Here is a 9,238-nt window from a genome sequence, read left to right as displayed (position 1 = left end):
TCTTGAGTCAAATATCTAGAAAAGCAAACTCGTCAAACCATCCACACTAGCTATCTTCCAGAGTAGACAACAGTAGAAGACGGGAAAGGGGAGACCCCTTTCGTACAATAAGAGCCATACAGCTTGCCGCTGAAAGGCCAACAACCTTCCGAAGGAGGGCTGGTTCCGACAGAGATAAACGGCGAACAAAGGCACTCACACGAAAAAACATTCATAATTTCTTATTCCAAACGGGCAGCGGTCCATGTGCAAACTATATGATTTTCTGTGAGAATAGTTTTGAAATGTATCAACAATGTGTCTTTTACTCCCTCTCTCTCTCTCTCTCTCTCTCTCTCTCTCTCTCTCTCTCTCTCTCTCTCTCTCTCTCTCTCTCTCTCTCTCTCTCTCTCTCTCTCTCTCTCTCCCCCTCTCAATGTCATTGTGTAAAAACCCACAATATTGTAAAGGTTCGCTAGGGACCTTTGTCTCATGAATTAAGTGTGTATGTTATCCTGTTATTATTTAGTTAGCTAGTAAATAATACATTGGATTGTCGATGCTATCTATTGGCCAATGAGAGTGTAAGTGTGGACTTGGTGGACTGTATATTCTTTAGGTCAGCTTATACAGAGAGGCTTTGAAGCCACCGGTTGGCCGTATTGGCATTCCCCAGAAGGAGCAGTCCTCCATAGGAGATTAATGGAATTCCACAGTATTTCAATTAAATCTTTCAAGGACAAAATTACATGTGTTTAAGAAGTTTGTTACTGTAGTGGGGACAGTGAAGTGAGAACCTTCTAAAAATTATACTTTAAAGAAAATATTTAGATATATTTTTTCATTTTTTATTTGTATGTTTAGCTAACATAATATGCATTAAGGTGTCTGTAATAGAATAAACCGGTGACAAACAAATGTATTTCTGTAGCTTCCTAAATATATATTTTTTTACAATGATGGGGGTGCCAAGATGGAGGGGGCTTCAAAACAGAGCTCCCTGTTAGTCATCTAGTGTATATATAAACCATTGGTTCACACAGTGTAGAGAACGAGTCAAGCAACCTTGGCTCAAGTCCAGGTTGTGGATTCTATTCAACACATCGCTAAGCCATAGAGTACAGGGTCAGGGTTTATTTTTTATTTATTTCACCTTTATTTAACCAGGTAGGCAAGTTGAGAACAAGTTCTCATTTGCAACTGCGACCTGGCCAAGATAAAGCAAAGCAGTTCGACACATACAACAACACAGAGTTACACATGGAATAAACAAACATACAATCAATAATACAGTAGAAAAATCTATATACAGCATGTGCAAATGAGGTAGGATAAGAGAAGTAAGACAATAAATAGGCCATGGTGGCGAAGTAATTACAATATAGCAATTAAACACTGGAATGGTAGAATGTGCAGAAGATGAATGTGCAAGTAGAGATACTGGGGTGCAAAGGAGCAAGATAAATAAATAAATACAGTATGGGGATGAGGTAGGTTGGATGGGCTAATTACAGGTGAGCTATGTACAGGTGCAGAGATCTGTGAGCTGTTCTGACAGCTTGTGCTTAAAACAAATGAGGGAGGTAAGAGTCTCCAGCTTTAGTGATTTTTACTGTTCGTTCCAGTCATTGGCAGCAGAGAACTGAAAGGAGAGGCGGCCAAAGGAAGAATTGGCTTTGGGGTGACCAGTGAGATATACCTGCTGGTGCGCGTGCTACGGGTGGTATGGTGACCAATGAGCTGAGATAAGGCGGGGCTTTACCTAGCAGAGACTTGTAGCCAGTGGGTTATGCGACGAGTATGAAGCGAGGGCCAGCCAACGAGAGCTTACAAATCAAATCAAAGTTTATTTGTCATGTGCTCTGAATACAACAGGTGTAGATCTTACAGTGAAATGCTTACTTACAGGCTCTAAACAATAGTGCAAAAAAAAAGGTATTTGGTGAACAATAGGTAGGTAAAGAAATAAAACAACAGTAAAAAGACAGGCTATATACAGTAGCGAGGCTATAAAAGTAGCGAGGCTACATACAGACACCGGTTAGTCAGGCTGATTGAGGTAGTATGTACATGTAGATATGGTTAAAGTGACTATGCATATATGATGAACAGAGTAGCAGTAGCGTAAAAGTGGGGTTGGCGGGTGGTGGGACACAATGCAGACAGCCCGGTTATCCACTGTGCGGGAGCACTGGTTGGTCAGCCCAATTGAGGTAGTATGTACATGAATGTATAGTTAAAGTGACTATGCATATATGATAAACAGAGAGTAGCAGCAGCGTAAAAAGAAGGGTTGGAGGGGGGCACACAATGCAAATAGTCCGGGTAGCCATTTGATTACCTGTTCAGGAGTCTTATGGCTTGGGGGTAAAAACTGTCTAGAATCCTTTTTGTCCTAGACTTGGCACTCCGGTACCGCTTACCATGCGTTAGTAGAGAGAACAGTCTATGACTGGGGTGGCTGGGTAGTATATGGGGCTTTGGTGACCAAACGGATGGCACTGTGATAGACTGCATCCAATTTGTTGAGTAAAGTGTTGGAGGCTATTTTGTAAATGACATCGCTGAAGTCGAGGATCGGTAGGAAGGTCAGTTTTATGAGGGTATGTTTGGCAGCATGAGTGAAGGATGCTTTGTTGCGAAATAGGAAAGCGATTCTAGATTTAATTTTGGATTGTAGATGTTTGATATGAGTCTGGAAGGAGAGTTTACAGTCTAACCAGACACCTAGGTATTTGTAGTTGTCCACATATTCTAACTCAGAACCGTCCAGAGTAGTGATGCTGGACGGGCGGGCAGGTGCGGGCAGCGATCGGTTGAAGAGCATGCATTTAGTTTTACTTGCAGAGCAGTTGGAGGCCACGGAAGGAGAGTTGTATGGCATTGAAGCTCATTCTGAGATTAAGTTAACACAGTGTGCAAAGAAGGGCCAGAGGTATACAGAATGGTGTCGTCTGCGTAGAGGTGGATCAAAGAATCACCAGCAGCAAGAGCGACAACATTGATGTATACAGAGAAGAGAGTCTGCCCGAGAATTGAACCCTGTGGCACCCCCATAGAGACTGCCAGAGGTCCGGACAACAGGCCCTCCGATTTCACATACTGAACTCTGTCAGATAAGTAGTTGGTGAACCAGGTGAGGCAGTCATTTGAGAAACCAAGGCTGTTGAGTCTGCCAATAAGAATGCTGTGATTGACAGAGTCGAAAGCCTTAGCCAGGTTGATGAAGACAGCTGCACAGTAATGTCTCTTATCGATGGTGGTTATGATATCGTTTAGGACCTTGAGCGTGGCTGAGGTGCACCCATGACCAGCTCTGAAACCAGATTGCATAGTGGAGAAGGTACGGTGTGATTCGATATGGTCAGTTATCTGTTTGTTAACTTGGCTTTCGAAGACCTTAGAAAGGCAGGGTAGAATAGATATAGGTCTGTAGCAGTTTGGGTCTAGAGTGTCTCCCCCTTTGAAGAGGGGGATGACCGCGGCAGCTTTCCATTCTATGGGAATCTACGTAAGAGAGGTTGAACAGGCTAGTAATAGGGGTTGCAACAATTTTGGCAGATAATTTTAGAAAGAGATGGTCCAGATTGTCTAGCCCGGCTGATTTGTAGGGGTCCAGATTTTGCAGCTCTTTCAGAACATCAGCTATCTGAATTTGGGTGAAGGTTACAGAAATGGATGTTACTGTTTCATCAGGGAGCCACAAAGATTAAGTAAACAAAGCTGAATTCACGTTACGTTTCATACAACCACAGAATAGAAAGAAGCGATTGAGTTTGTATTCAAATTTTGCATTGTTTAAAGTTGATAAATATCATTCATGCAAAGCAATGAGACTGGGGAGTAAGTATGCTTCTAGAATGATATGATCGAGTTGGCATGCATATGCCAACTTTGAAAGGTCAGATCCCACACCACATTTGACCTAGACTCATTAAATGTAGTTCCTAGGTCCCTCTCCTCACAAGGAACAAATTTGCCTCAAGAACCTATAAAGTCAGCCATGATGGATTTTCTGCAATTCAGAATTTTGTGAAAAACACTTAAAACGCTACTCCTCTAGCACCGTTTGACCGATCTGCGTGGCTGCTATTGACCAATGAACATTCACGTGTTGTGCCAAATATTGGTACACATGTTCCAAACACTGTCAAGGCTCAACATATCAAAGCACATCTGGATCGACCACACAGTGGTGCAAAAAGGCACATTTTTGTATCTCTTGATCTGTTTGACTCAGAGTGATGAAATGTGGCACACATATGAGGCTTATGAGGCTAGCTAACCTGTAAGCTCATTGGCTCATAGTGTCCCTATTGTTTCAGCTAGAGATTTGGAACATATTGCATTTGAAGACATTCATAGATGCTATATACCTAATTTGGTTCCGATCGGTCTAGCGGTCCTGGAAAAGAAGACATTTAAAGTAGTCAACATCATTGAAAATGGTCCAAAATATACTGAACAAAAATATGAACGCAACATGCAAACAACTTCAGAAATGTTACTGAGTTACAGTTCATGTAAGGAAATCAGTCAATTTAGATTAATTAATTATGCCCTTATCTATGGATTTCACATGACTGGGCATAATTTATTTAAATAGACTGATTTCCTGATATGAACTTTTGCAGTTTTCGGTTCTGTTCCCTGAACCGGTTCCAGACCCTGGTTCTCTCCCATCACAGTCATTGAACTATTTAGCTGATTTAAAATAACCAATGGCCTCATAGTAACATCCTTGAGCAGTTTCATTCCTGTCCTACAGCTCAGTTCAGAAGGACGAGTGTATCTTTGAGGTGTCTGAGTGGTTTAATACATAATGCACAGCATAATTATTAACTAGACCATGCTTAAAGAGATATTCAATGTCTGATTTGTTATTGTTACCCATCTATCAATCACTGTCCTTTTTATGAAGCTTTTGAAAAGCTCCCTGGTGCGAGCAGAGTACTGATTGGCCAGCTCATCATCCTCAGGAGGATGACATCATCCTCTATGAGGAAATAGCAAGCTTTTGAAAAAAAATTCTGATTCAAGTTTGAGGTGGGTTTAAAATCATTTTTTTTCTGTCAAATGTATGCTTTGGCCACATGTGAGTATAAGATGAGTCAACAACATTATTTGGGTATGAGTTAACAGATGATTAACTTTTAAAAGTGAGATTTTTGCTGGACTGTTACTTTAAGGGCCGCAAAATGAACAGCAACTCTGGCCCTTTTGGAAAGTAAAAGTGCTCCTGAGTAGAATGGACCCCCTTTTACTGCGACACAATGTACAGGCAATTATGTACGGTGCAATATGAAAAGCATACTGAACATCATGCAATACTAATGGACTAAATAACAATGGGATTTAAATGTGTTTTCTAATATCAATATTAATAATAATATTAATATTAGAATAATCATTCTAATATTAATATTATTATTAATATTGATATTACTATTATTATTAACAGTTGCATTATAAATAATGTTTTGTCATTTGGATGACTGTTGCTACCATAATAACGATCTAGTAATCATTACTTCTAATTCTGTAAAAAAATATTGTCAATGCTATATTCATTTTATTCATTTTTTAAAATATTGTTAAACAACAATCTAAGTCTTCTAACATTTCCTAATAAAATGTTACGAATTTCGAACGTTTGTATTCTTTTTTTACCATCTTCTTTGCAGGACTTTTATTTTAAGAGAAATCGTTGAGGTCACGGCCTTATTCTTGCTTGTGCTTGCATATTCTTGCTGGCCTCTCAGAAGTATGACATTCTTCTTCCTCTTGCCCCTGCTTCCATCATGAATGCAACGGAAATGAGATTTTCCAAAGATGACACTTGGTAGCATAATGACAAAAAACAAACAGCAGCTACTTTTACAGTAGCTTTCTTTATTTAAAAAAATAATAATTATTATTTTATTTTATTTTTAAATCTCCGTTATTTTACCAGGTAAGTTGACTGAGAACACATTCTCATTTACAGCAACGGCCTGGGGAATAGTTACAGGGGAGAGGAGGGGGATGAATGAGCCAATTGTAAACTGGGGATTATTAAGTGACAGTGAATGGTTTGAGGGCCAGATTGGGAATTTAGCCGGGACACCGGGGTTAACACCCCTACTCTTACGATAAGTGCCATGGGATCTTTAATGACCTCAGAGAGTCAGGACACCCATTTAACGTCCCATCCCGAAAGACGGCACCCTACACAGGGCAGTGTCCCCAATCACTGCCCTGGGGCATTGGGATCTTCCTCATTGGTTCAAATAATTGATTTCAAAATGTGCATATGCCATCTAATGTCTTGTAGTGGAAATGAGAGGCCTACAATATTATATTTAGAAAGTCTTTGTTGACTTTGAAAATATATAGCAGAGTAGCCAGAACATAACTCTTAACTCAGCCCCTGCGACTGTCAGTCCAACATACACCAATACACCAAGTGGTCTGAATGTCTTGAGGAATTCGCTTTACAGTCCTTACAACTGTCAGTCCAACAGTCCAACTAGGTTGTTGTGTTGTACTCAGGTCGTTACATTATACACTGTCATTTGGGGGAAGGTATACTACAGTATACTATTGTATAAATACTATAGTATTCACTTTAGTGTTTTTGCTGATTTTACTGTTGTATACTGTAATAATTTGTGTAGTATTTACTGTAGTATACTGTAGTATGTACAGTTAACTTTAGTATAAAGACTGTAGTAAAATAACTATAGTATACACTATAGTAATTAAATGTGTTTTGCGACTTGAAGTACACTATTATTTACTGCAGTGTTTTTGCAGACTTTACTGTAGTATTTACTATATTGTTTAAGTTTTATTATCTTTGACATAGAAGTGGAAGCTTTCTCCTTCAGGAAACCTACGGGAGAAAAACTAATAGAGCATGTTTTCCATATCCTGTAGGTAGGTCAGACTGGGGCCTGACTAGATAGTTCAGAGCTTCTGATCTGTTCTATAACTTTGGGGCGGCAGGTAGCCAAATGGTGGCCACTGGGGCTAAGCTGCCTGCCATCCAGCACCTCTACACCAGGCGGTGTCAGAGGAAGTCCCTAAAAATTGTCAAAGAACCCAGCCACTCCAGTCATAGACTGTTCTCTCTAATATCGCATGGCAAGCGGTACAGGAGTGCCAAGTCTAGGACAAAAAGGCTTCTCAACAGTTTTTATCCCCAAGCCATAAGACTCCTGAAAATGTATCAAATTGCTATCTGGGCTTTTTGCATTGTGTGCCACCCCCCAACCCCTCTTTTACGCTGCTGCTACTCTTTGTTTATCATATATGCATAGTCACTTTAACTATACATTCATGTACAAACTACCTCAATTAGCCCGACCAACCAGTGCCCCCGCACATTGGCTAATGGGGCTACCTGCATTGTGTCCCGCCACCCACCACCCACCACCCACTAATCCCTCTTTTACGCTACTGCTACTCTCTGTTTATCATATATGCATAGTCACTTTAACCATATCTACATGTACATACTACCTAAATCAGCCCAACTAACCGGTGCCTGTATATAGCCTCGCTACTGTTATAGCCTCGCTACTGTATATAGCCTCGCTACTGTTATTTTTCACTGTCTTTTTAATGTTGTTTTTATTTCTTTACTGAACTATTGTTCACCTAATACCTTTTTTAAAGAAATTGCGCTGTTGGTTGGAGCCTGTAAGTAAGCATTTCATTGTAAGGTCAACACCTGTTGTATGCAGCGCACGTGACAAATAAACTTTGATTTGATTTGATTTGGTTAGCGCGTTGGGCCAGTAACTGAAAGGTTGCAAGATCGAATCCCTGAGCTGACAAGGTAAAAATCTCTCGTTCTGCCCCTGAACAAGGCAGTTAACCCACTATTCCTAGGCCGTCATTGTAAATAAGAATTTGTTCTTAACTGACTTGCCTAGTTAACTAAAGGTTCAATTAAAATAACTGTACTTCTTCTTCGATGAGGTTTAATGGCGGTTGGCATCCAATATACAGTGCCTTGCGAAAGTATTCGGCCCCCTTGAACTTTGCGACCTTTTGCCACATTTCAGGCTTCAAACATAAAGATATAAAACTGTATTTTTTGTGAAGAATCAACAAGTGGGACACAATCATGAAGTGGAACGACATTTATTGGATATTTCAAACTTTTTTAACAAATCAAAAACTGAAAAATTGGGCGTGCAAAATTATTCAGCCCCTTTACTTTCAGTGCAGCAAACTCTCTCCAGAAGTTCAGTGAGGATCTCTGAATGATCCAATGTTGACCTAAATGACTAATGATGATAAATACAATCCACCTGTGTGTAATCAAGTCTCCGTATAAATGCACCTGCACTGTGATAGTCTCAGAGGTCCGTTAAAAGCGCAGAGAGCATCATGAAGAACAAGGAACACACCAGGCAGGTCCGAGATACTGTTGTGAAGAAGTTTAAAGCCGGATTTGGATACAAAAAGATTTCCCAAGCTTTAAACATCCCAAGGAGCACTGTGCAAGCGATAATATTGAAATGGAAGGAGTATCAGACCACTGCAAATCTACCAAGACCTGACCGTCCCTCTAAACTTTCAGCTCATACAAGGAGAAGACTGATCAGAGATGCAGCCAAGAGGCCCATGATCACTCTGGATGAACTGCAGAGATCTACAGCTGAGGTGGGAGACTCTGTCCATAGGACAACAATCAGTCGTATATTGCACAAATCTGGCCTTTATGGAAGAGTGGCAAGAAGAAAGCCATTTCTTAAAGATATCCATAAAAGGTGTCGTTTAAAGTTTGCCACAAGCCACCTGGGAGACACACCAAACATGTGGAAGAAGGTGCTCTGGTCAGATGAAACTAAAATTGAACTTTTTGGCAACAATGCAAAACGTTATGTTTGGCGTAAAAGCAACACAGCTCATCACCCTGAACACACCATCCCCACTGTCAAACATGGTGGTGGCAGCATCATGGTTTGGGCCTGCTTTTCTTCAGCAGGGACAGGGAAGATGGTTAAAATTGATGGGAAGATGGATGGAGCCAAATACAGGACCATTCTGGAAGAAAACCTGATGGAGTCTGCAAAAGACCTGAGACTGGGACGGAGATTTGTCTTCCAACAAGACAATGATCCAAAACATAAAGCAAAATCTACAATGGAATGGTTCAAAAATAAACATATCCAGGTGTTAGAATGGCCAAGTCAAAGTCTAGAATCTGTGGAAAGAACTGAAAACTGCTGTTCACAAATGCTCTCCATCCAACCTCACTGAGCTC

This window comes from Oncorhynchus kisutch, linkage group LG3, assembly GCF_002021735.2.
Source record: "Oncorhynchus kisutch isolate 150728-3 linkage group LG3, Okis_V2, whole genome shotgun sequence".
Taxonomy (NCBI): domain Eukaryota; kingdom Metazoa; phylum Chordata; class Actinopteri; order Salmoniformes; family Salmonidae; genus Oncorhynchus; species Oncorhynchus kisutch.
This window is presented reverse-complemented; position numbering follows the sequence as displayed.